The 24,665-nt window shown below is 39.0% G+C and overlaps 1 non-coding gene across 1 annotated transcript; it reads left to right on the top strand.

Moving 5' to 3' along the window:
• The first annotated feature begins 16,596 nt into the window (after window positions 1–16,596).
• Window positions 16,597–16,703, top strand: LOC112724227 (small nucleolar RNA R71). The gene has a single exon (XR_003163401.1). It is a non-coding gene; the product is annotated as a small nucleolar RNA R71 (small nucleolar RNA).
• The last annotated feature ends 7,962 nt before the right edge of the window (window positions 16,704–24,665 follow it).

Raw genomic sequence — 24,665 nt, 5'->3', positions numbered from 1 at the left:
AACACAAGATAAACCCTAAAAATGGGGTTTATCATAATCCCCTCCTCAACATAGCTTTGAACCACCATACTCACAAGCACCTTACCACCAAACATCCCATATGACCCTAATCCTTACCCACCATACCAAGAGCGTTATGAGCCATACTTCGAACCACCACCTCAATATACACCACCTCCGTATCCTTATCAAGAAGAACCACCTCCGTATTATGAGCCTTTCCTCCCAACAAATGAACCCTCCTATCCACCCGAACCTCTATTGGATAACAATACTCTTATCTCTACTCTTATTGGTCTCACCTCTAAACTCCAAAATCTTATATCTCGCAGGGACCAACCCTCTACCTCCACTATTCAACCCTCAAGCTTTGGTGCACCACCACTCTCTGTGCAAGAATACCCATATCTATCAATCCGAGAGCAACATGATCCCAATGATGCTACTGACCCAGAACAAGAGAGAAGGGATCGGCTTTGCGAATTCATACTTCACAAGAAGCTAGAGGAGGCCCTAAAGGTGAAGGTAGTAGAGACCCTTGAGGAAAGTTGTCATGAAGTTGAAGACATCAAGGAGGAGTCTGATTTTGCACTAGTGCAAGTGAAGAAAACCGAATCTATCAAAGAAGAAGAGGTGATCGAAGACTTAGGAGATGTAGAACCTCCATGGGAAACTCAAGTCATAGCGCCTCCTTCCAAGACATTTGAATTTGATGTTGAAGATGGTGTACAACCTCCAAGACATATCATGGTTGAAGACATGGAAGCTGTTGATCATGAGATGAGTTCAATAGTAAATGAGTTTCTACCTACAATTGAACTCTCTCCCATTGAACTAGAGGAGGTTACTGTTGCAGAAGCTTGTCAAGAGGTGGAAGTTGTCAAGGAAGAGTTCAAGGGAATGGAGCTAGAAATCACCTTGCCAAGGTTGTTGGAGACCTCTCCCCCAAAGCCATCACCATACATTCCTTCATTCAAGTGGGTAAATTTTTCATCTCTAAGCTTAATTAGCCCATTTGAGTATGCTTTGCTTGATACGGATGGGCAACTTAGAGCTCTTTGTGGCTATAAGAGTAAGAGGGAGATGGTTAGTGGTAGGAATTGTCATGCAAGGTTCAATATGGTTGCATGCTTTGAAGTACAAGGGTTGGTATAATTCTCAATTGAATGGGTCTAGGAAGTTGTTTGGATATCTCCGTGAGAATTCTGATTGCTCACCACCCAAGTGAAAAAATCATGATCAACAAGAAGACGGGTGCAAAAGCATGGTTTTGGACCCCGGAATTCATTATAGCAATCAACACTCTTGGGGCCTTGTCGCTTGCTTTAACTTGCTCGAAGGCTCACCACCCAAGCCTCCATGACAAGGAGCTCCCAAACGTCCAACTTAAGGACTTTAACTAAAAGTGCTAGGTAGGAGACAACCCACCATGGTATGATCATTCCTCTTCAGTCTTAGTTTTATTTTATTTTGCTTTATTCCTAGTTTTATTTTATTCTATTTTTATTAGGGGTCATTCATAAATTTTGCATCAGCATCTACATTCTACATTCTGCATTCTGCATAAAAAAAGGGGCAAACCACGCGTACGCGCAGGCCATGCGTGGGCGTCGATAGCAATTTCGCTCCCCCATCCAACAAATAGAAAGTTATGATGGAATCGTGTGGCTGGTGTGCTCTGTGCATAATTCGAGCCACGCGTATGCGTCTACGACGCGTGCGCGTCACCTGCAACTTAGGAAATCAACGCGTACGCGTCAAGCACGTGCACGCGTGGATAGGACAATCGGCGTAAATTGGTGTTTGACCCGAGAGTTGTGCTGCCCTTACGATGGAACTGTGCTAGTGGCACAAAATCATTCCACGCGTACGCGTCCCTGACGCGTGCGCGTCATTTCGCTTTCTGACCACTGATGAGTGGATAATTTATACCCTTTTTGGCATTATTTTTACATAGTTTTTAGTATGTTTTAGTTACGTTTCATTATATTTTTATTAGTTTTTATGCAAAAATTATATTTCTAGATTTTACTATGAGTTTTTGTGTTTTTCTGTAATTTTAGGTATTTTCTGGCTGAAATTGAGAGATCTGAGCAAAAATCTTATTCAGAGGCTAAAAAAGGACTGCAGATGCTATTGGATTCTGATCCTCCTGCACTCAAAGTGGATTTTCTGGAGCTACAGAAGTCCAATTGGCACGCTCTTAATTGCGTTAGAAAGTAGACATCTTGGGCTTTCCAGAAATATATAATAGTCCATACTTTGCCTGAGATTTGATGGCCCAAACGGGCATCTAAACGCCCACCATTGACCCTTTTCTGGAGTAAAACGCCCAAACTCGCACCAGAACTGGAGTTAAACACCCAAACTGGCACCCAAGCTGGTGTTTAACTCCAAGAATGGCCTATGCACATGAAAGCTTCAATGCTCATCCCAGGCACACACCAAGTGGGCCCCGAAAGTGGATTTCTGCACTATCTGCACTTAGTTACTTATTTTCTGTAATCCCTAGTAACTAGTTTAGTATAAATAGCACTTTTTACTATTATCTTTGGAACATCTTTTGATCATTTTTAGAACGGAGACTTGGACTTGGAGGCTGGCCACTGATGTGTGAGCATCTTATCTATCTTTTCCTTATAAATTTGAACTTGAATTGCTAAGTTTAATCAAAATTTAAATATCTTTTAGCCACTATGGATGCTACTTTGAGTTGTACACAATTCTATTTATTTCAAGTAGCATTTGGATGGATTTGACGGAGTTTTGTAGCAGAAAAGGGAGAAAGCGAATGATGCTGTCAATCCTGACATCCTTGAACTCAAACTGGAATAACTTGAGCTACAGAGGTCCAATTGACGTGATTCTAGAGGCATTAGAAAGTTAACTTCCAGGGCTTTCTAACGATATATAATAGTGCACATTTCTTCTCCAGCAACCTCTGCATCCTCCATGTTGAACTTGGTTCCTGCCAAGTTCAGCGTGGATTGGAGAACTTCCAGGGAAGAACTTGCTGCCTCCTCCACGCTGAACTTGGGAAAAGCCAAGTTCAGCGTGGATTCAAAGGAACACGTTGAAGCACTTGCTGCCTTCTCCATGTTGAACTTGGAAAAAGCCAAGTTCAGCGTGGAGCTTAATGAATCCTATGGTCCCCACACTCCTCAAGCCCTGCACGGATCAATCAAATTAATTTTGATTCAACTTTTATTTTATTTACAATTAGGAAAAGATATTATTTTAGTTTTAGAAAATATATTTTTTCATTAATTAGAATTAGATATAAAAGGAAAAGAATCAGCCCTTCGGGTATCTCTTCTCACCTACCTCATTCCGAAATTTACAGTTTTTCAGAATTCTTATTTTCTCTTTGAACCATGAGCAACTAAACCTCCATTGTTAAGGTTAGGAGCTCTATCTATTGTATGGATTGATACTATTATTTTTCTATTTTAATTCATGTATTGATTTCTATTTCAAGAATTGTTTTCGTTCTTTATTTTATGAATTTGGGTGGAACGGAAGTATGACCCTTGTTCTAATTGAGTTCTTGTATAACTTGGAAAAGCTCTTTACTTAAACAACAGCTTGAAAACAATTTCTTCTAATTATATGGACTTAACGGGATACGTGACATATAATCCTTTTATATTTGGGTAATTAGAGTTTCTGTGGCACATAAACTAGAATTGAACTTCATCCTCTAATTAGAATTAAATGACCAAGGAATTGGCGATTGATGAAAGTAAGAGTAGACTAAGAAGGTCTAAGGAATTAGGGCTTAGTCATATAAAGTTTGCCATGAATTGAATCTTGCATGATTAAAAAAGTTAGTAAGAAAAGTTAATCTGAAAAATAGATATCTCTGAAGCCTTAACTGTTTCTCCATATATTATTCTCATCAATTTACGGCTTGCTGTTTTAATTTCTGAATTGCTATTTAATGCTTTTGAATACCAAAACACTCTTTTCTGTTCGTCTGACTAAGCCATTCACTCAACCATTGTTGCTTGATCCATTAATCCTCGTGGGATCGACCCTCACTCACCTGAGGTATTACTTGGTATGACCCGGTGCACTTCCCCGTTAGTTTGTGGTTATAAATTCCGCACCAGCCACACAGCCATGCCTAAACTATTTTCACTGATGTATTTTCTACGGTGGAGTTTCTACACCTCATAGATTAAGGTGTGGAGCTCTGCTGTTCTTCATGAATTAATGCAAGTACTATTGTTTCTCTTTCAATTCACGCATACTTCTTCTCCAATATATACTCTCGTACTTAGTTCAGTTAAGTCAGAATGAAGGGGTGGCCCGTGACAATCACCCAATCTTCGTTACTCGCTTAGCTAAGATCCGCGTGCCTGACAACTATTAGTTTTTACATAGTTTTTAGTATATTTTAGTTACTTTTTATTATATTTTTATTAGTTTTTATGAAAAAATCACATTTCTGGACTTTACTATGAGTTTGTGTATTTTTCTGTAATTTCAGGTATTTTCTGGCTGAAATTGAAGGATCTGAGCAAAAATCTGATTCAGAGGCTAAAAAAGGACAGCATATGCTGTTGAATTCTGACCCTCCTGCACTCGAAGTGGATTTTCTTGAGCTACCGAAGCCAAATTGGCGCGCTCCCAATTGCGTTGGAAAGTAGACATCTTGGGCTTTCAAGAAATATATAATAGTCCATGCTATGCCCGATATTTGATGGCCCAAACTAGCGTCTAAGCGCCCACCATTGACCCTTTTATGGAGTAAAACGCCCAAACTGGCACCAGAACTAGAGTTAAACGCCCAAACTGGCACCCAAGCTGGCGTTTAACTCCAAGAATGGCCTATGCACGTGAAAGCTTCAATGCTCAGCCGAAGAACACACCAAGTGGGCCCCGAAAGTGGATTTCTGCACTATCTGCACTTAGTTACTTATTTTCTGTAATCCCTAGTAACTAGTTTAGTATAAATAGCACTTTTTACTATTATCTTTGGAACATCTTTTGATCATTTTTAGATCGGAGACTTAGACTTGGAGGCAGGCCACACGGCCATGCCTAAACTATTTTCACTTATGTATTTTCTACGGTGGAGTTTCTACACCTCATAGATTAAGGTGTGAAGCTCTGCTGTTCTTCATGAATTAATGCAAGTACTATTGTTTCTCTTTCAATTTACGCCTACTTCTTCTCCAATATATACTCTTGTACTTAATTCAGTTAAGTCAGAATAAAGGGGTGACCCGTGATAATCACCCAATCTTCGTTACTCGCTTAGCCAAGATCCGCGTGCCTAACAACCACAAGCGGTCTACATAATGTTTAACATAGTCATTGGACGACAGCCGGAGTATATTCTCTTGGATATCTAATACACGGACCGAGTCCATGAGATTAGTATCTTCATGGTATAGGCTAGAACCATTGGCAGCATTCCTGAGATCCGGAAAGTCTAAACCTTGTCTGTGGTATTCCGAGTAGGATCTGGGAAGGGATGAATGTGACGGGCTTCAAACTTGCGAATGTTGGGCGTAGTGACAGTGTGCAAAAGGACAAAGGTCCTATTTCGATGCTAGTGAGAACCGACAGATGATTGGCCGTGCGGTAGCTGTACTTGGTATTTTTCATCCGAGACGAAAAATCCGACAGTTGATTAGCCGTGCAGAGATCGTACCTGGTATTTTTTATCCGAGAGGATCATACAGCTTGCTATGGAAGGGAGCACGCATGATTGGAAGGCAATAGGAAAGCAGAGGTTCAGAAGCAACAAAGCATCTCCAAACGCTTATCTGAAATTCCAACCAATGAATAACATAAGTATCTCTATCTTATTCTATAGTTTATTTATCCTTTAATTATCAAAACCTCATAACCATTTGAATCCGCCTGACTAAGATTTACAGGATAACCATAGCTTACTTCAAACTGACAATCTCTGTGGGATCAACCCTTACTCACGTAAGGTATTACTTGGACGACCCAGTGCACTTGCTGGTTAGTTGTGCGGAGTTGTGGAAAGTGTGAATCACAATTTCGTGCACCAACCACCTACGCGTACGCGTGGGCGACGCTTACGCGTCGAATGGCGAACTCATTTTTCACTTGTACGCATGAAGTACGGGTACGCGTCGCGCCTTGTTGTTAAATTCTTACTTTTTTATTCCATCTTTTCACCTTCTTTCTTCCTCCTTTCTTACTTATTTCTTCTCCATCTTTTTAACTTCTCATCCTTCTTCACTTTCATTCTATTTTACTTAATTTATTTGCATACTTTCATTCATTGCATTTTAATTTTGTGCATATTTTTATTTTTTCTCTAAATTTATTATTTTTCCATTGGTGTTAAATTTTCTTAATCAACTATTACATCTTTTCTTGAATTATTCTGGTGCTTCATGACTTGTTTTATTCTGATTGTGTATTATTATTCATAAGTCAATGCTATTCTTTTATGATACTTGCATTCCATTTGCATTGATATGCACTTATACTATCTTGCATTACCCACTCCCTCTCCCCCATTTGTTGCAATTTTTGTACTATTGATATGCCATGTGCTTCTACTGTTTTCTCACTTGCATGTTGTAGCTACCATGTACTTGAGACTCTCGTTGTTTGGCATTAACCCACCCATGTTTTCTTCGTTTTCTATCTTTGTTTTTGGGTTACTTTTCTTCCCTTTTTCTTTCAGGATGGCCACCAGGAAGGAAAATGGAAAACTTTTGCATGGGACGACAGACAAGTCCATTTGCACAATCTTTGGAGAAACGCATCAGTTGGAGCAACCCGTCCACTTGCACATCTTAGCATGCACCGAGGACGGTGCAATCTTTAAGTGTGGGGAGGTCGATACCGACTTCTATGGGTTAGTTAGTTCCTATTTCAATTCCAATGTTTAATTTTATTTGTTAAATTAGTTGTTGCATTTGCATGTTTCATTGCATGTTTGTTTGATTTTGTGCATTTAGCTACTACTTGATTGAAGTAATATTTTCTTTTTCAAGACCCTTTTTATAGCATTTCACTAATTTAAATTGAAAAATTTTTATTGTTAAACTTGTCGAAGATTGTAATTTGGAACATGAATTATAGCTAAGAACACACAACCTGTGAGATTTGAGCTTAATTACATGGTTACATTATTTAACCATGCTATTTTATTCTTGTGTGTTTTCTTCTCTATGACTGTAATCTATATTTTGTTCCATTCTATATGTCCATTGTTTAGTATATTTAGTTATTTACATGCTTGCATATGATTGCGGCCATCATTTGTTATTATCTCACTTATCCCTGATAGCTACCCTTTCAATCACCTTTGTTAGCCACCTTGAGCCTTTTAATCCCTATTTGTTCTATATTTTACCACATCATTAGTATTAAGCGAAAAAACAATTAATTACCCCAATTGAATCTTTGGTTAGCTTAAGTTAGGGATTGTGTATCAATTAAGTGTGGGGAAATGTGGAAACTTGGGTTGATGAAAGTGTATAGTGTTCTATTGACAAAATATTGGGAATTTGGGTACCTACTCATGTAAGACCAAAAAAATTAAAAATTCATGTGCATTGATATGCTGTGCTTACTTTATTATTTTTAATCAAGTAAAAAAATAAAAAATTAAAAAAATTAAAAAACCAAAAATATTCAAATAAATGAGTAAATAAATAAGGGGACAAAGTTACCCCAATGTTAAGTTTAATGAAAGATCAATGCATATGTAGTCAAATTAAAAATAATTTGGTACATGAGTATGTGATGCAAAAGTGGGAATTATGGAAAGCTTAGGCTAGTCAATGATTCATATTTTAGCTCACTTGGCCATATATATATCCTCACCCTTACTTTAGCCCCATTACAACCTTGAAAAGACCTCATGATGTTTGCATTGGTATACTAAATTTTTGTTGATTGGTTAGATGAAGAACAAAGTTTAGAAAGCATGACTAGAGAAGAGTAGAGTGATTAACCCTAGACACTTGAGAGATTAGAGTGCATATTCACTACCAGTAAGGGTTCAATGCTTGATTCTATGTTCCCTGCTTTCATGAGCTATCTTCTTACAAGTTTACTTGTCTTTTATTGTATGATTCGAATTAGTGGAATCTGATTTATGGTTGTCTTAGAGAACTTATTTGCTTTTAACCAAGTAGACAGAATCATCTTAGCATATAGTTGCATTCATAGGTTGCATCTCATGAGTCTTACTTTCCCCCATTCATTCTGTATATCTCCTTGAGCTTAGCATGAGGACATGCTAATGTTTAAGTGTGCAGAGATTGATAAACCACTATTTTATGGTTTATCTTGTGCTAATTTGAGTGATTTTTATCAATTCTTTGCTCACTTATTCATATAATTTGCATGGTTTTACAATTCCTTCCTGATTTTGTGATATAGTTGAAAACATGTTTCCTAGGCCTTTAAACTATCAATTTTAATTATCCTTCATTACCATTCGATGCCGTGATATGTGTTAAGTGATTTCAGGATTTATAGGGCAGGAATGGCTTAAAGGATGGAAAGAAAGCATGCAAAAGTGGAAGGAATACAAGAAATTGAAGGAATTGCTGAGCTATCAAGCCTGACCTCTTCGTACTAAATCGACCGTAACTTGAGCTACAGAGGTACAAACGAGGGAGTTCTAGTTGCGTTTGAAAGCTAACATCCGAGGCTTCGAAATGATATATAATTTGCCATAGTTGCCTTGAAGATAATCAATGCGCATGCGTGCATCACGTGCACACGTGCATCTGTGAAAATTCAGCGTATCAGAATTCACCCCCAGCATTTTGTGGGCTCCTTTTGGCCCAGTTCCAAGCCCAAAAAATACAGAATAAGAGTTGTAGAATGGAGGAAACACAAGACACAACTCACACAATATTCATTCACATAATTTTTGGTTTAGATGTAGTTTCTAGAGAGAGAGGCTCTCTCCTCTCTCTAGGTTTTAGGATTTCTCTTAGTTTTAGGTTTATTTCTTCCCAATTCCAGGTTAAATATTCCTTTAATTTAGTTTCTCTTCTACCTTAATTTATTCTAGCATTCTAGTTTATTTATTTTCCCAATTTGGTTTATGAACTCCATGTTAGATTTGATTTCTTTATTTAATGCAATTTGAGGTATTTCATATTTATGATTTTAATTTAGCTTTTTACATTCTTAGCTTTGGTTGAGTAATTAGAAACTCTTGAGTTATCAAACTCCTTTGTTGATTGATAATTGAAAGTTGCTAATTGACTTGAATTCCACTAACTCTAGTCTTTCCTTGGGAGTTGACTAGGACTTGAGGATTCATAATGATTTATCCATTTGACTTACCTTCATAGTAGAGGTTAACCAAGTGGGAGTAATAAACAATTCTCATCACAATTGATAAGGATAACTAGGATAGGACGTCTGATTCTCATACCTTGCCAAGAGTTCACTTAATTATTAGTTTATTTTATTATCATTTACATTCCATGTTCAATATTCAAAAACCCCAAAAATATACTTTTCCATAACCAATAATAAATCATACCTCCCTGCAATTCCCTGAGAGACGATCTGAGGTTTAAATACTTCGGTTATCAATTTTATTAGAGGTTTGCTTAAGTGACAAACAATTTTTTGTACGAAAGGATTCTTTGTTGGTTTAGAAACTATACTTACAACGTGATTACTTTTGTGATATTCTTTACTAGCAAAAATTCGTTCGTCAAGTATAAAGTGTTGGAATCTGATTACTGCAAGTACCATGGAATGTGTAAGTATTTCAACAACGGATGCACATGGTTGATTCAAATCAGACTCTGGTAGCACAGAGGTATTTGGGAGGTGAAACGGTATAATGGACCGCATACTTATCTGGACATTTCAATATCTAGTGATCACAGGAGGCTCGATTACCATGTGATCTCAGCATTCATACTCCCTATGATCAGAGCCGATGCTGCTGATGCGCACAAAACTTGTCTCTCAACAAATTTTCTTCGGCAAGTGTACCAAATTTGTCGTCAAGTAAAAACTCACAATAGAGTGAGGTCGAATCCCACAGAGATTGATTGATTAAGCAACTTTAATTAGAGGAATGTTCTAGTTGAGCGAACCAGAATTTGATTTGAGATTTGTAGAAAATTAAATGGCGGGAAAGTAAATAGCAGAAACAGTAAATGCTAGAAATAAAGAGCTGAATGTAAATGGCGGAAAGTAAATTGCAGAATCTTAAATGGGAATGGGGTAATTGCTCATAAAAGTAAATGGCAGAAATTAAAGAGAATGGGTAAGATCAGAAATGGGGAGTTCATTGGGTTCAGGAGATGTTGCATTCTCCGGATCAAGTTCATTTTCATCTCTTCCTCAATCAATGCATTCATTGATCTCCTTGGCAATCTTAAGTGATCGAATTCCAATTTCTTGGTAATTCAATCTCTCAAATCTTGATCAATAGCCAATTCCTTGGTCAATTGCTCATGAGAAGAGATGAAGTATGGTCACTGATTATACCACATGCATTTCCCAAATCAAGTGTTGGTAGGATTATAGTCACATATCCATCCAAACCCAATTTGGTCCAGCATGAGAAAGCATTTCTAGCATGATCTCTTCATTCCTCTTTCAAGGTTCAGAAGAGATCCAAGTATGAATAGCTTCTTTTCCAAGATAACTGCCCAATTGGATGAAGATCAAAAGCTTTCTAGTAAAATCAAGAGAAAAGATAGAAGAATGAGAACAATAGAGCTCTCTAACCCAATGAAAGGGGTTTAGTTGTTCATAGCTCTGGAAAATGAAAACCAAGATGGAGAATACATGATGAAAGTAAAACTAGAAGTGCAGAGAAAGTAAAATACAGAGAGTAGTTCTATGCCAAAGGCTCCCTAAAGTTTCCAACTCCCTAACTAATTCAAAGCTACTCCTATATATACTATTCTTCTCATCTTCTAGTTGGCTCTTCAAGTCTTGGGTATGGGCCTCTGAATCTTGAGTTTGAAGCAGTTATCCTTTTCATTGGGCTTAGCTTTGCTTGCAGAGAGAAAAGGTGAAGTAGGCAGGGACTTTGACTCAGGACGTTAGTGGTGTCAACGTTAAGTGAAAGTGTGGGTTCGAAAACGTTAGTGACAATCACCTTTTTCACTAACATTCCTAACCCAAATATGATCACGTTGACTTCAACGTTAGTGGCACTAACGTGACCACTAACGTTGCCTCTTGGTCCTTCGCACACGTTATTGGGACTTACCTTTCCCAATAACGTGGATAGTCCTCCCTTGTCCCTACGTTAGAGTCCACGTTAACTAGGTTAACGTGGCTTCTAACGTAGCAGTGCCAATTCTTCGAGAACGTTAGTGACACTTACCTTTGTCACTAACGTTCCAATGTGCCCCTTTCCCACGTTAGAGTCCACGTTAACTAGGTTAACATGGCTTCTAACGTAGTAATGCTAGCCATCCCCAACGTTAGTGACAAATGTGAGTGTCACTAACGTTGGCTCATCATCTCTTTATCCACGTTAGCTTCCACGTTAACTAAGTTAACGTGGGAGTTAACGTGGCTTATGGAGGCTTGGCCAACGTTAGTGACAAAGGTGAATGTCATTAACGTTGGCTTCTCTTTTGCTTCTTAACGTTAGAGTCCACGTTAAGTAAGTTAACGTGGCAACTAACGTGGCCAATTATGAGCTTGGTCCAACGTTAGTGACAAAGGAGAGTGTCACTAACATTGGCCTTGTTGTCTTCTTCCACGTTAGAGTTCACGTTAACTTAGTTAACGTGACTCTTAACGTGGGCTTATGATGGCTTCGAGGGCGTTATTGGCGATTACCTTTCTCATTAACTTTGCAAGTTAGCACCCATTCCACGTTAGAGGTCACGTTAGTGGAACTAACGTGACTGCTAACGTAGTTCTTCTTTGCTTCCTTTGTCGTGAAATCAAGCAACAAAGTGCATCAAAGTTCTAGTCCAAGTCATGAGTCATGCATCATCCAATTTGTCATATAATTCATGCAAAATTCTCATGAAATTATGTAAAGTGCACAATGTATTCTTGAATCAAGATGTAAGTGAATATCTACCCAAAACTAGCTTATTTTCTAAGAAATTGCATAAAACTACCTTAAAAACAGTAAAGAAAAGGTCAGTGAAACTGGCCAAAATGCCCTGGCATCACAACACCAAACTTAAAGCTTGCTTGTCCCTAAGCAAGTACTGGAACAAGAGAATGATGAATAGAATGCCAAGAGAAATGAGTCATTCTTGTGGAAGTCATGTTCCTGGTTTTATGGTGGTTTCATGCATAGCAACTTAAGTTCATTCCTTCACTGGCTTTCAGACCTTTATCATGTTCTAGAATACTCACTTGATTGCATCCCATGAGACTTTTATTCATTGATCCTTTTGTTGTCATTTCAGGGCTTATTTGTGTTCTTAGGCTAAGTGCTCTGTAAGGGGGCAACTCTTTAGAATAAGCTTTCAGCCAACACTCCCGAACCAGTTGGTTCAAGGTGCTAGGTGTTGAAGCACCCCTAAAGACTTACTTCCTCAAGTCTCTCCCCCATACATACACGCCACAGGCACATGGTTTGTTTATTTTCTTTCCTTGAGGTCTTGGTGTCCAGCACCTCTTTGGGTTACTAAATGTTCTGTAGCAAAGATTGCTCTTGATAGTGGACTTTCAGCTGATAATCTCGGGTTAGTCAACCCAAGTTACCAGGTGATAAAGCATCCCTGAGAGCTTAGTAATCCAAGCAGATCCTTGGTATAGGAACACCACAGACACATCCCTCAAGACTTAAACCCTTAGTGCCTAGCCTCTTTTCTTGCTATTTTTCTTTTATTCTTCAACTTTGATTGTTCTTTCCCTTTTTCTTATTAGGATCTTGTTATTTAGCTAGTCTCATGGGGTGTGTTCAAGCATATGATTCATGACAGATAGTTGTCTTCCCACCTTGTGGTTGAACCAACTTAGCTAACTTATGACCACACCACAAACTCAGGAACTTACTCCATAGTACGAACTCCACTCTAGTCTTTTATAAAACACTCCTTCTCTTTTCATTTGATTCACAAGGACAAGCATACAAGTAAGTAAGGAAATGATGCAGTAATGACATTCAGACTAGCAATCCTAGACCTAAGCAATGAAAAACTTAAAAGACAGAATTTAAAAAGGTTCCAACTAACGAGTAACTATTAATCAAAAGTGCATTCGGACTTCCAACTTTCATCATTCTAAGTACATGGAATTAAGTACAATACAACCTTTGGGTGATGGTTTCTAGTTGCCCTCTTTTTGTCATCATCCTAGTTTTTGCTACCTCACTTCCTTGGGTGAAGGTGCACCATTTTCTCATAAGATTCCTTCAAAGTTATTGGAAGTTGTTTGTTCCCAAAGCACTTGAGAAATAGTTAGCTTGCATGTATGCTTGTGACTTCTGAACTTAATTTGGTGTGTGAACACCAAACTTAGTTCCTTGCCCAGTACAAAACCTTGCATATATGCAGAGAACCTCATATCTTGTTATTAACAAAACAATTATTAACTAAAGTCTAACTACATCTAAGTGGTTTCCCTTGATTGGTTGGAGCTAGCAATGTGCTTTGGAAGTGGAGTGTGATTCTAACTAATATCCTTTGGTGGGACACCAAACTTAGAATTACACTTTCACTCTTGGATTGTTTTGGTGTGGAACACCAAACTTAGCTCCTCGCAATACAGGGGAAACAACTTGTGACCTTTATTGAAATAAAGATGAAAAGGAAACTACCTGAGGTTGGGTTGCCTCCCAACAGAGCGCTCTTTTATCGTCGCTAGCTCGACGATTCCTCAATTACTTGAGATGATACTTTACTCTGGGGTTTTGCAGGGGATGGGCATAAGGATCATCGTCTTTATGAGGGGGCTTGGTTCGGTCTTCAAGGGTCTCATTCTTTTCAATGTTGCATGGAAATATTTTCCAATGCATCCCTCCTTGATGCACGTGTGTAGTACCCTCCTCTTGTGGTGTCCGAACCTTCCTCATTTAATTTTCCAATCAATCCCCTTCAATGCTCCTTTCCCTTTTCCTATAAAAATAAAATAAAAAAATTAATATCATTGAGAAATTAAACTTTACGGCTAGAATAATAAAGAAAAAGAACTAGATTATTTATTCATGAACACCAACTAACTAACTAACTGTGTATCCTTATATGCACATTGGTGGCATCTTGGGTGACACCAAACTTAGTTTGTAGCACTGTGATGAAAAAGTTTTATTCAAGGCTCCAAGATTAGCATGCTCTGGTTTGCATTCATGCTCTCTCGGCATGCTTTGAACACCAAACTTATTCTTCACTATATACTGCCTAATAAGGATTTCACCAAGTGTTTACCAAGTTTGGGTTGGAATTCATGAATATTGACTTATTCACTATTTTCTAAAAGCATATAAAACATGGGTTGCCTCCCATGAAGCGCTTCTTTAGCGTCACTAGCTTGACGTTTCTCCTTCATCAGGGAGGTTGATAATGCTTCAAGTCCTCCCCTCTTGCTGTGGACCTATATCCATTGGTTGTATCAATGATCTCTACATGTTCCAAGGAGAGAACTCTGTTGATAGTGAAGACCTTAGGTAACTGAGATGGTACAGTGGGGAGATTAGGGGGGATATCTGGGAAGTAAGCTGAGATCACTTTATTCCCTGAAGAGAAGTCCTCGGTAGGGATCTTCTTGTTCCTCCACCTCCTTGGTACCTTCTTCTTTGTTCCTTGTGATGTTGTCTTACTCTTTGTGACATCCTCCTCTAAGGAAATGTGGTTACTGGTCTCATATGATTCTGGTGGTTTGGGTTCCTCCTGATTTTCATTGAGCTGTGGCAATTGCTATTTGCCTTGTTCATCAATCAAGGGAGTTCCCAGATGTGCTGGTTGTGCTTCAGTGCTTGTTTCTTCCTTCAGTATCTCACTGTGATTCTTCCTTGGTTCCTTGTTCTCTTGATCTGTTTCTTGTGAGAGTTTGAAGACATTAAAGCTGAGTTGTTCATCATGGATCCTCAAAATTAGCTCCCCTCGCTCTACATCTATGAGTGCTCTGGCTATAGCTAGGAATGGTCTTCCAAATATGATTGGGTGAGTGTGACTCTCTTCCATGTCCAATATGACAAAGTCTATTGGGAGGAAGTATTTCCCAACCTTTACCAACACATTTTCCACCACTCCTATTGCTTGTTTTTGAGTTTTATCAGCCAGCCTGATGACTACATCTGTGGGCATTATCTCATTGATCTGCAGCCTCTTCATAAGGGATAAGGGCATTAAGTTGATGCTTGCTCCCAAATCGCAGAGTCCCTTATCAAACATGGTTTCTCCGATGGCACAAGGAATGTAGAAACTCCCTGGGTCCTTTCTTTTTGTAGGCAACTCTGGTTGAATGAGGGCGCTGCACTCCTTGTTCATCACTATAGTTTGGCCTCCCTTGAGTGAGCTTTTCCTGGGAAGCAGTTCCTTCATATACTTGATGTATGCAGGCATTTGTTGGATGGTCTTGATGAATGGTATGTTTACATGCAGAGATGCAAACAAGTCAAGAAATCTTGAGTATATTCTCTTCTCCACAGCACCATTGAGTAGTTGGGGAAAGGGTGCATAGAGTCTCAGCAGCTCCTGTTGTGAGATTTTTGGTTCTTGGTGATCTTTTTCCTTCTTCTCTGCTGAGGTATCTCCAGGTTGTTCTGACGGCTTGTTTGGCTTATCCTCAGTCTCCTTACCACTTATAGTGACCATCTTGCAATCTTCCCATCTTACTTTCTTTGTTTCACCTCTCGAATTTTTCTCTGTGTCACTTGGGAATCCATCTGTAGGTTTGGGAATCTGCTCAGAGAGATACCCCACTTGAGATTCCAACCTCTTGATGGTGTCTCCCTGGTTCTTAAAATTTTCTCGTACTTCCTCCTTGAACACCTTATTGTCTTGAATCTCTTTGCATATGCCTTCAAGCAGGTTCTCAATCCTTGAGAGTCTGTCATCAGATGATGGTGGATTGGGATTAGAGGTAGAAGGATGAGGAGTGTTATTTTAGTTTTGATATGGATGTGGAGAGGTGCTGTTATGGTGGTGTTGATATGTTCTCTGTGTGAATTATTGGTGGGCTGCATTGTTGTTGGGGTTGTGACGTCTCTGATCTTGGCTTTGATCTTGTTGATTCCCCCACCCAAAGTTTGGGTGATTCCTCTAACCAGGGTTGTAGGTCTTGGAGTATGGGTCATGATTTTGTCTAGGTGAATTCCCAATGTAGTTGGCTTGCTCCTGCTCACTCTCTGCCTCTGCATTCACTCCCTCTTGGGTTGTTGATGAGGTGGTGATTGCTGCTACTTGGTTCCTCTCCATCTTCTTGGTGAGGTCAGCTAATTGCTTGGTAATGAGCTTGTTTTGGGCCAGCAGAGCATCTACATTGTTTAGCTCCATCACTCCTCTAGTGTTCCCTCTTTCGGAGGCATAGAAGTAGTCATTCTCTGCTACAGTTTCAATGACATCTATGGCCTCCTCAATGGCCTTCTTCTTGTTCAGAGATCCCCCGGATGAGTGGTCTACTGCTTTCTTTGATTCATAAGAAAAGCCTTCATAGAAAATGTGTAGCTGTAACCATTCATTGAACATATCTGGTGGACACCTCTTTGTTAGGTCCTTAAACCTCTCCCATGCTTCATATAGAGTCTCACCATCCTGCTGCCTGAAAGTTTGAACCTCAGCTCTCAGCCTGTTGATTCTTTGAGGGGGATAGAATCTGGCTAAAAATTTGTTCACCACATCTTCCCAGGTTGTCAAACTCTCCTTAGGGAAGGATTCCAGCCATTTAGATGCCTTATCCTTGAGTGAGAAAGGGAACAAAAGTAGTCTATAGGTGTCAGGATGAACACCATTAGACTTCACAGTATCGTATATCCTCAGGAAGGTGGTTAGATGTTGATTGGGATCTTCTTGGACGCCTCCTCCGAATGAATAGTTGTTATGAACAAGGGTGATGAGCTGTGGTTTTAGTTCAAAGTTGTTGGCATGTATGGTTGGCTTTTGAATGCTACTCCCACAGTTTCCTGGGTTTGGGTTGATTTAGGAGCCTAGAACTCTTCTCTCTTGCCCAGCATGAGTTGCTAGACCTTCTCTGCCATGGTTGTGAGCCTCTTCTTCATGAATGTTCTCCATATTCTCTTCCATGTCTAGTTCAAAGTACTCTTCCTCTTCCTCAGCACCCACTACTCTTTTTCCTCTTGCTTCCCTCCTTAATCTAAGGAAGGTCCTCTCAGGTTCAGAATCAAAGGAAGTTGAAGCCCCGCCTCTCCTTCCTGTCATACAACCAACAAGGTACAAGCAAGGAAACAGATCCAGAAAGTATTCTGTTAGAATTACTGTTAGTGTGAGTGATGTAATATATCAAACAGTTAGTGGGTTATTGAACTGAATTGTAAATAACTAAAAAAAAACAAAAAAGTAGGGGGAAGGGAAGAAATTAACTAAAACTGAAAGCGAATTAACTCAACAGAAATTTAAATCAAACAAAAGAAAAATGCTCAATCTAGTTATCCTCCAATTTAATCATTATTGATTCAAAATCAATCTCCGGCAACGGTGCCATAAACTTGATACGCACAAAACTTGTCTCTCAACAAATTTTCTTCGGCAAGTGTACCGAATTTGTCATCAAGTAAAAACTCACAATAGAGTGAGGTCGAATCCCACAAAGATTGATTGATGAAGCAACTTTAATTAGAGTTATGTTCTAGTTGAGCGAACCAGAATTTGATTTGAGATTTGCAGAAAATTAAATGGCGGGAAAGTAAATAGCAGAAACAGTAAATGCTAGAAATAAAGAGCTGAATGTAAATGGCGGAAAGTAAATTGCAGAATCTTAAATGGGAATGGGGTAATTGCTCATAAAAGTAAATGGCAGAAATTAAAGAGAATGGGTAAGATCAGAAATGGGGAGTTCATTGGGTTCAGGAGATGTTGCATTCTTCGGATCAAGTTCATTTTCATCTCTTCCTCAATCAATGCATTCATTGATCTCCTTGGCAATCTTAAGTGATCGAATTCCAATTTCTTGGTAATTCAATCTCTCAAATCTTGATCAATAGCCAATTCCTTGGTCAATTGCTCATGAGAAGAGATGAAGTATAGTCACTGATTATACCACATGCATTTCCCAAATCAAGTGTTGGTAGGATTATAGTCACATATCCATCCAAACCCAATTTGGTCCAGCATGAGAAAGCATTTCTAGCATGATCTCTTCATTCCTCTTTCAAGGTTCAGAAGAGATCCAAGTATGAATAGCTTCTTTTCCAAGATAACTGCCCAATTGGATGAAGATCGAAAGCTTTCTAGTAAAATCAAGAGAAAAGATAGAAGAATGAGAACAATAGAGCTCCCTAACCCAATGAAAGGGGTTTAGTTGTTCATAGCTCTGGAAAATGAAAACCAAGATGGAGAATACATGATGAAAGTAAAACTAGAAGTACAGAGAAAGTAAAATACAGAGAGTAGTTCCATGCCAACGAAAAGGTCAGTGAAACTGGCCAAAATGCCCTGGCATCAGCTGCCCTGTCAATCAAGGTACTCCAGAATGCGACAGAGGCCCATTTTGGTTTCAGACTGACTTACAGGAGGGTTTGAATGGCTAAGCAGAAAGCCGTGGCTTAGATTTATGGTGATTGGAAAGAGTCATATAATGAGTTGCCATGATGGGTGCTAGGTATGTAGATCACGATTTTGGGTAGTGTTGCAGTGTTGATGACGAGTCCTGTGTGACTGGGTGGCCAAGTGAGTGAGGAGCAAGCATACTTCCACCGACTTTTTTGGACTTTCCATCATGTATTGAGGCGTTCCGATATTGCAAGCCTCTGGCTAATATCGACGGGACCCACCTGTATGGCAAGTACGGTGGAACACTGCTAGTTGCAATTTTTGAAAACGAAAACTCCAACATCATTCCTATCGCATTTGCATTTGTGGAGGGTGAGAATGCAGAGTCATGGTTGTTCTTCTTATCCCACATTCGTAGCATGTCACGCCTCAATTGGATAGGCATAACGGGATTAAGGCTACACTAGAGGCTCCTGATAGGGGTTGGCTTCCGTGTAATGCGTATAGGGCATTTCTAGTGAATGCTGCTTATGCAAAGATTGAGGTAGAGTTCGGCTACCAGTTTGACATACTCCGCTTTGAGGACCCGGCCATGTGTAACTGGACCAATCAGATTGACTATGAACTCAGCATTGTGATGAAGGGCGAAGGTTCGGGCATATGACGACGAACATCTCCGAGTGTGTTAACTCGATCCTGAAGTATGTAAGGAACCTTCCGGTGTGTTCCCTGGTGAAGTCCACATATAGATCGTTAGCAGAGCTTTTTATGCGCAAAGGAAGAGAGGCAAAGGCATAATTGGGAATAAGACATTGGTTTAGTCAGCATCTGATGAAGGCAATTGAGACAAATTTGAAGGGCTCAAGGTGTTTCACGGTGACTTTGTACAACTGGCAGCAATCAGAGTTCACTATGGCTGAGATGACACCCATAGGCACATTCTCCCTTGGGTCTTACATAGTGTCCCTTAGGGACCAAACCTGTGATTATGGGTATTTCCAGGCTCTTCATTATCCATGTCGTCATGATGCCACTCTATGACAGCAAAGTATATCAATGCCGTCACGCTCCTCCAAAATGCCATGTGACGTGGCTCCAGTATCTCAGGATGCACAACCTACAAGACGTCCGGCGAGCTATACGGCATCCAAATGAACTGAAAAGGCAATGACATCCAACATAATGATAAATCCCCAGTAACATCACAGAATATATCAAGAACAAAACACTAAACCATTTAATACTCACATCGCGAAGACGAAGTAGATCTATCCACAGTCTGTAGTGCCCGACTCAAGGTCCCTTCTTGCTTGATGTCGCCTAATAACCTGACCACCTGCCACCTAATAAAAGTTATTTACAACTGATAAAAATATAAATATGACATGCCAACATAGAAAATAACTAGTAATCAATATCCATACTTCGAGGCCAACGACCAGTAAAAGGAGTCAAACCCTAAAACCCAGGAACCTCTAGAAGATCCATGACTAGAGGAGCTATAGAGGTCCTGCCAACTCAACCACGTTCTTGTTGGCTTCACGGCATAGACACCTGTATAACCAAGACAGAGCGACAGATCCCCAGCTATAACTGCCCATGACCTTTAACCTCACCACGTAGGGAAGCCACCTGATATGCATATGGGTACCAGACTTGTCGCCGAAAAGTTGCATCGATAGTAGCATCATAATGTACGCTTAGCGTACCTCCAGACTGTCTCCTCGTCTGCCCCCTCTGGAAGGTGACTGAATGTCTGCTGCATCCACGTGCACTTCACAGTGAACTTGTCAATTGATAAACCACTATTTCATGGTTTATCTTGTGCTCAATTGAGTGGATTTTATCAACTCTTTACCCACTTATTCATACTATTTGCATGTTTTACATTTTCCTTCCTGATTTTGTGCTATGATTGAAAACATGCTTCTTTGATCTTATATTTGCTTATTATTAACCCTCTCTTATTACCATTAGATGCCTTGATATGTGTGTTAAGTGTTTTCAGAGATTACAGGGCAGGAATGTCTCAGAGGATGGAAAGGAAGCATGCAAAAGTGGAAGGAATACAAGAAGTTGGAGAAACTGCTAAGCTGTCCAGCCTGACCTCTTCGCACTCAAACGGCTATAACTTTAGCTACAGAGGACCAAATGACGCGGTTCTAGTTGCATTGGAAAGCTAACGTCTGGGGCTTTGATTTGATATATAATATGCCATAGTTGCCCTGATGCTAGGCGACGCAAATGCGTGATCCACTTCCAAAGTCACCTTTTAATTTCAAAAATCAGTTTTTTAGCAATCTATTTAGTATTCAAAATCCAACCCTCAAAACCCCTCAAAACTAATTCCAAATCAACCACCAACCAAGTTCATTAACATTACAATATACCAAATAACAACTCAATGGGAACAAATCCAACATAACCCATTAAAATTCAGAAATTCTCAACAATTAGTCATCAAGCAATTCCCAATCCACATAATCAATCAATATCACAAATCAACATTTCCAAATCACAATCTCAACCATTCCAATCACAATTTCAGCGACAATTCAATAATTACATAATCAATCAATTACTCACAACTATTAAATCTATTTGCAGTTATTCAATAAACCTTGTAGGCATTCTTAAATTAAAATCGTTTTAAACCCCCTACCTCGATGTCGCAATCGCATACTTTAACGTAACAACTCTCTTCTCTTTTAGTTTCAGGGCAGCAGCGGTAACTCTCACGCAACCACAACCAGAACAGTAACAACATTAGCCTTCGCAGCACTGACCATGGTTGCAGTAAAATAGAGGATTCAAATTGGATAGGAATCAAAAGCAATTTCAGCTCTAGGGATTCAAGACAAAGCAAGAACTAAGATAGAATTAAAACCAGAACATGGCAACCACAGCAGTGACAAAATAAAACGTGTAAAAAGATCAACCCTAAGGAGAAGATAAGACCAGTACCCAGATAGCAAATTCAGAATCAGTAACAGCTTCAACCGTCCCATGGCAGCACCAGCTTCAACACTCGACCTAATTGTAGCAGGGAATAGGAGCCAAAAAGGGGCTGAGCAACAAAGATATAGGCAACCATGATTAAAACAAGCACATGGAAGAGAAACAAAGTATAATCAGAGTAAGGGTGAGAGTGTTACGGTTTCAAAAATAGAAAAATTGGAATCAGAACAAAGAGGAGGATACTGGCTTAATTAAGAGTTGGTGGCAGCAGCTTGCTTCCTTTGATGACAAACTCCACCCACGGTAGCTCCAGAAATCAAAAGAGCAGAGGTTAGAAGCAGGAACCGCCGTTCCTGTAGCAGCTCCAATCTCTTTTCTCTATCATTCTTCCTCTTCTCTTCTGCCCTAAATGGCGTTGATAGTGGCATGGAGAGCTTCAGCGACGATGATGAGGCACGGTGGCAACGCTACCTTCTTCCTCGATCGCGCACGTCTCTTTGTTCTTTGTGGTGCTTCCCTGATCCCTCTTCTCCCTTTCCTCAGTTTCTCGTTTCCCTTTGCTTCTTCTCTGTTCCCCCTTTTTTTTCCTTCTTTGATATGTATTGCGTATATGTGGTAGGAGTTTAACCGTGAATGAGTGGTGAGGAAACAATAAGCGTGGCCCAATAACTCATAAACGAGTGTGAAGTACGTGTGTCGGTGCGTGATTGGTCAGCGAGTATACGTGTTAGATAATAACAGTACGTATAAAATAAGAAACATAAAACTAGGAAAAATATATATACAAGTAACATAACTTTTATAAAATACTTGAGATAGAATAACAATTTAAGATTCAAATATAATACTATAAAGATTACTTTCAAAACGCATAAGATTTTATCTATCAATCTATTAACGAGCTCAAATAATTATTTCTAATTTAAATTATAAAACAAGCATACTAATCACATTTCATAAAATACGGTTAAACTCGAAATATCAATTACCTAAATCAAATTATATGACCTTTCATTATGTTTCCATTATAACTTTAATTTCAATTTATATAAAATAACTAGTTAAAATAAAAGTTGTACATAAATATTAATTGACTTAAACTTAAAGTATTTACAAAAATTCATTTAATCATTCCTAATAAATTAATCTCTAGGAGCTCAAACTAATAAAATAAACCATAATTTATCCATAATAGAAATTATTTAAATTAAATTATACAATTTTCAAAATATATAAAATAACCAACTATAAAAATTTACACAAGAATATTAATTGAACTAACTCCAAATATTAGTAAACTAATTTAATTACTCTCAATTGATTAATTTATAAAATAACATCAAATCAATAAAATAAATCGTAACCTTTTCAGAATAAAAGTTACTTAAATTAAATTATACAATTCTTTCTTATTTTTCAATTACTAAAATTATACAAAATATTCCATTATAATAAAATTACTTAAGAATATTAATTGATTCAAAATAAAACTATCTCCGAATCTATTTAATTAGTTCTAATAAAATAATTTCTAAAATTATAAAGTTTAAACTTAATAAGATAAAATCATAATTTATTTATATTTAGATTTTCAAAAATGCGGGATGTTACAGAGATCAAGATGGGAAGGTCCATACAGAGTAGAGAAGGCCGAACCGTACGGAGTTTATCACCTTATCCATCCTTCGAGCTCGGAGCTTATCAAAGTTAATGGACATCGTTTAAAGCTGTACCATGGCGAAAAGCGGAAGAAAGACAAGGAACTCGAGATCTTCTTCTTGGAAGATCCCCACATAGCCACAGACTGGGCTAGTGGAGCGTCCAACTTACGGACGTTAAAGCAAAGTGCTAGGTGGGAGACAACCCACCATGGTATGATCGTTCTTTTCTTTATTTTAATTTTTCTTATTCAATAACTCTTCTATTTATTAGTATTTTCGTGCATCTGCAATTACATATTTAAAAAAAAAAGGGAGAGCCACGCGACGCGACCGCATCAGCGACGCGTCCGCATGGCAAGGAGAGGAAAGAAAATTAAAAACGAACAGAGAGTCTTACTGGAGCATGGCTGGAGGCGTGCCAGTGGCACAAATCTACCCACGCGACTGCGTCGCTGACGCGTCCGCGTCATATGCGCATAATGGCCTCCCACGCGGCCGCATGCCCCGATTTTTGACGTAGAAAGGGTGCACAGCTGAAAGTTATGCTAGAGTGGTGCTGGACTGGCGCTAGACGCGCAGTCTCCCTCATGCGATCGCGTGCCCCACGCGGCCGCGTCGTACCCCATATATTGCCCACTCACGCGATCGCATGCCCCATGCGATCGCGTCACCTCAAATTTGGCACATATATCAATTCGAACAGAGAGTTGTGCTAGCGTGAAGCTGCACTCGCGCCAGAAGCACAAACTGGGTCACGCGACCGCGTCCCTCACCTTAAGCGCAAGTCGCGCGATCGTGTGCTCCATGCGATCGCGTCGCTTGCGCCGCACAGCTCAACCTAAATTGCCAAAATATCTTATCTTTTTCCTCTCTAATCCTAATTTTTCTTTTCCCTCCTTACTTCTTCTTCCCCCCTTCTTCCTTCTATCTCACCTTTCACTCTCACTCTCCCTCACCTCCATTAACAAGGTTTTTATTTTCTTCTTCATCCTTTTCTTTTCTATCATTCTTCTTATTTTATTTGTTATTTTCTTTTCTTTTCTTTTTCTTTTCATTATTCATATTTTCTTTCTTCTTCTTTCCTTTTTACATAGTGTTAGAATTTTATTTGAGTCGTTATTTTTCCTTAATATGCTTGTGGATTATTGCAAATTGCTTGAAAATTATATATTATTTTCTTTAAAGGGTTGCTTGCATGTTCACTTTAATACTTTCTATACCTTCTTCACCATGCATGCTATGTGTTTGTGAAAAAGCCCATATGGCATTATGCACTTCTCTATATTATTCTACTATTCAATGCTTGCTTTTCACAAATCCCCTTTACTATTATATTAATTGAATTTAATTGTCAATACAAACGTGATGGTTTGTTACAAAGTCATGCTTGGTCTATGCTACTCATGTCCTTTGCCGGCATGCTAATAAACACCTGGCATTTACTTATCACCATATGCACTAACTA

This window comes from Arachis hypogaea, chromosome 11 (assembly GCF_003086295.3).
Source record: "Arachis hypogaea cultivar Tifrunner chromosome 11, arahy.Tifrunner.gnm2.J5K5, whole genome shotgun sequence".
NCBI classification, from domain to species: domain Eukaryota; kingdom Viridiplantae; phylum Streptophyta; class Magnoliopsida; order Fabales; family Fabaceae; genus Arachis; species Arachis hypogaea.
The sequence above is the reverse complement of the archived record's forward strand: the minus strand, read 5'-3'. Positions and strand labels throughout refer to the sequence as shown.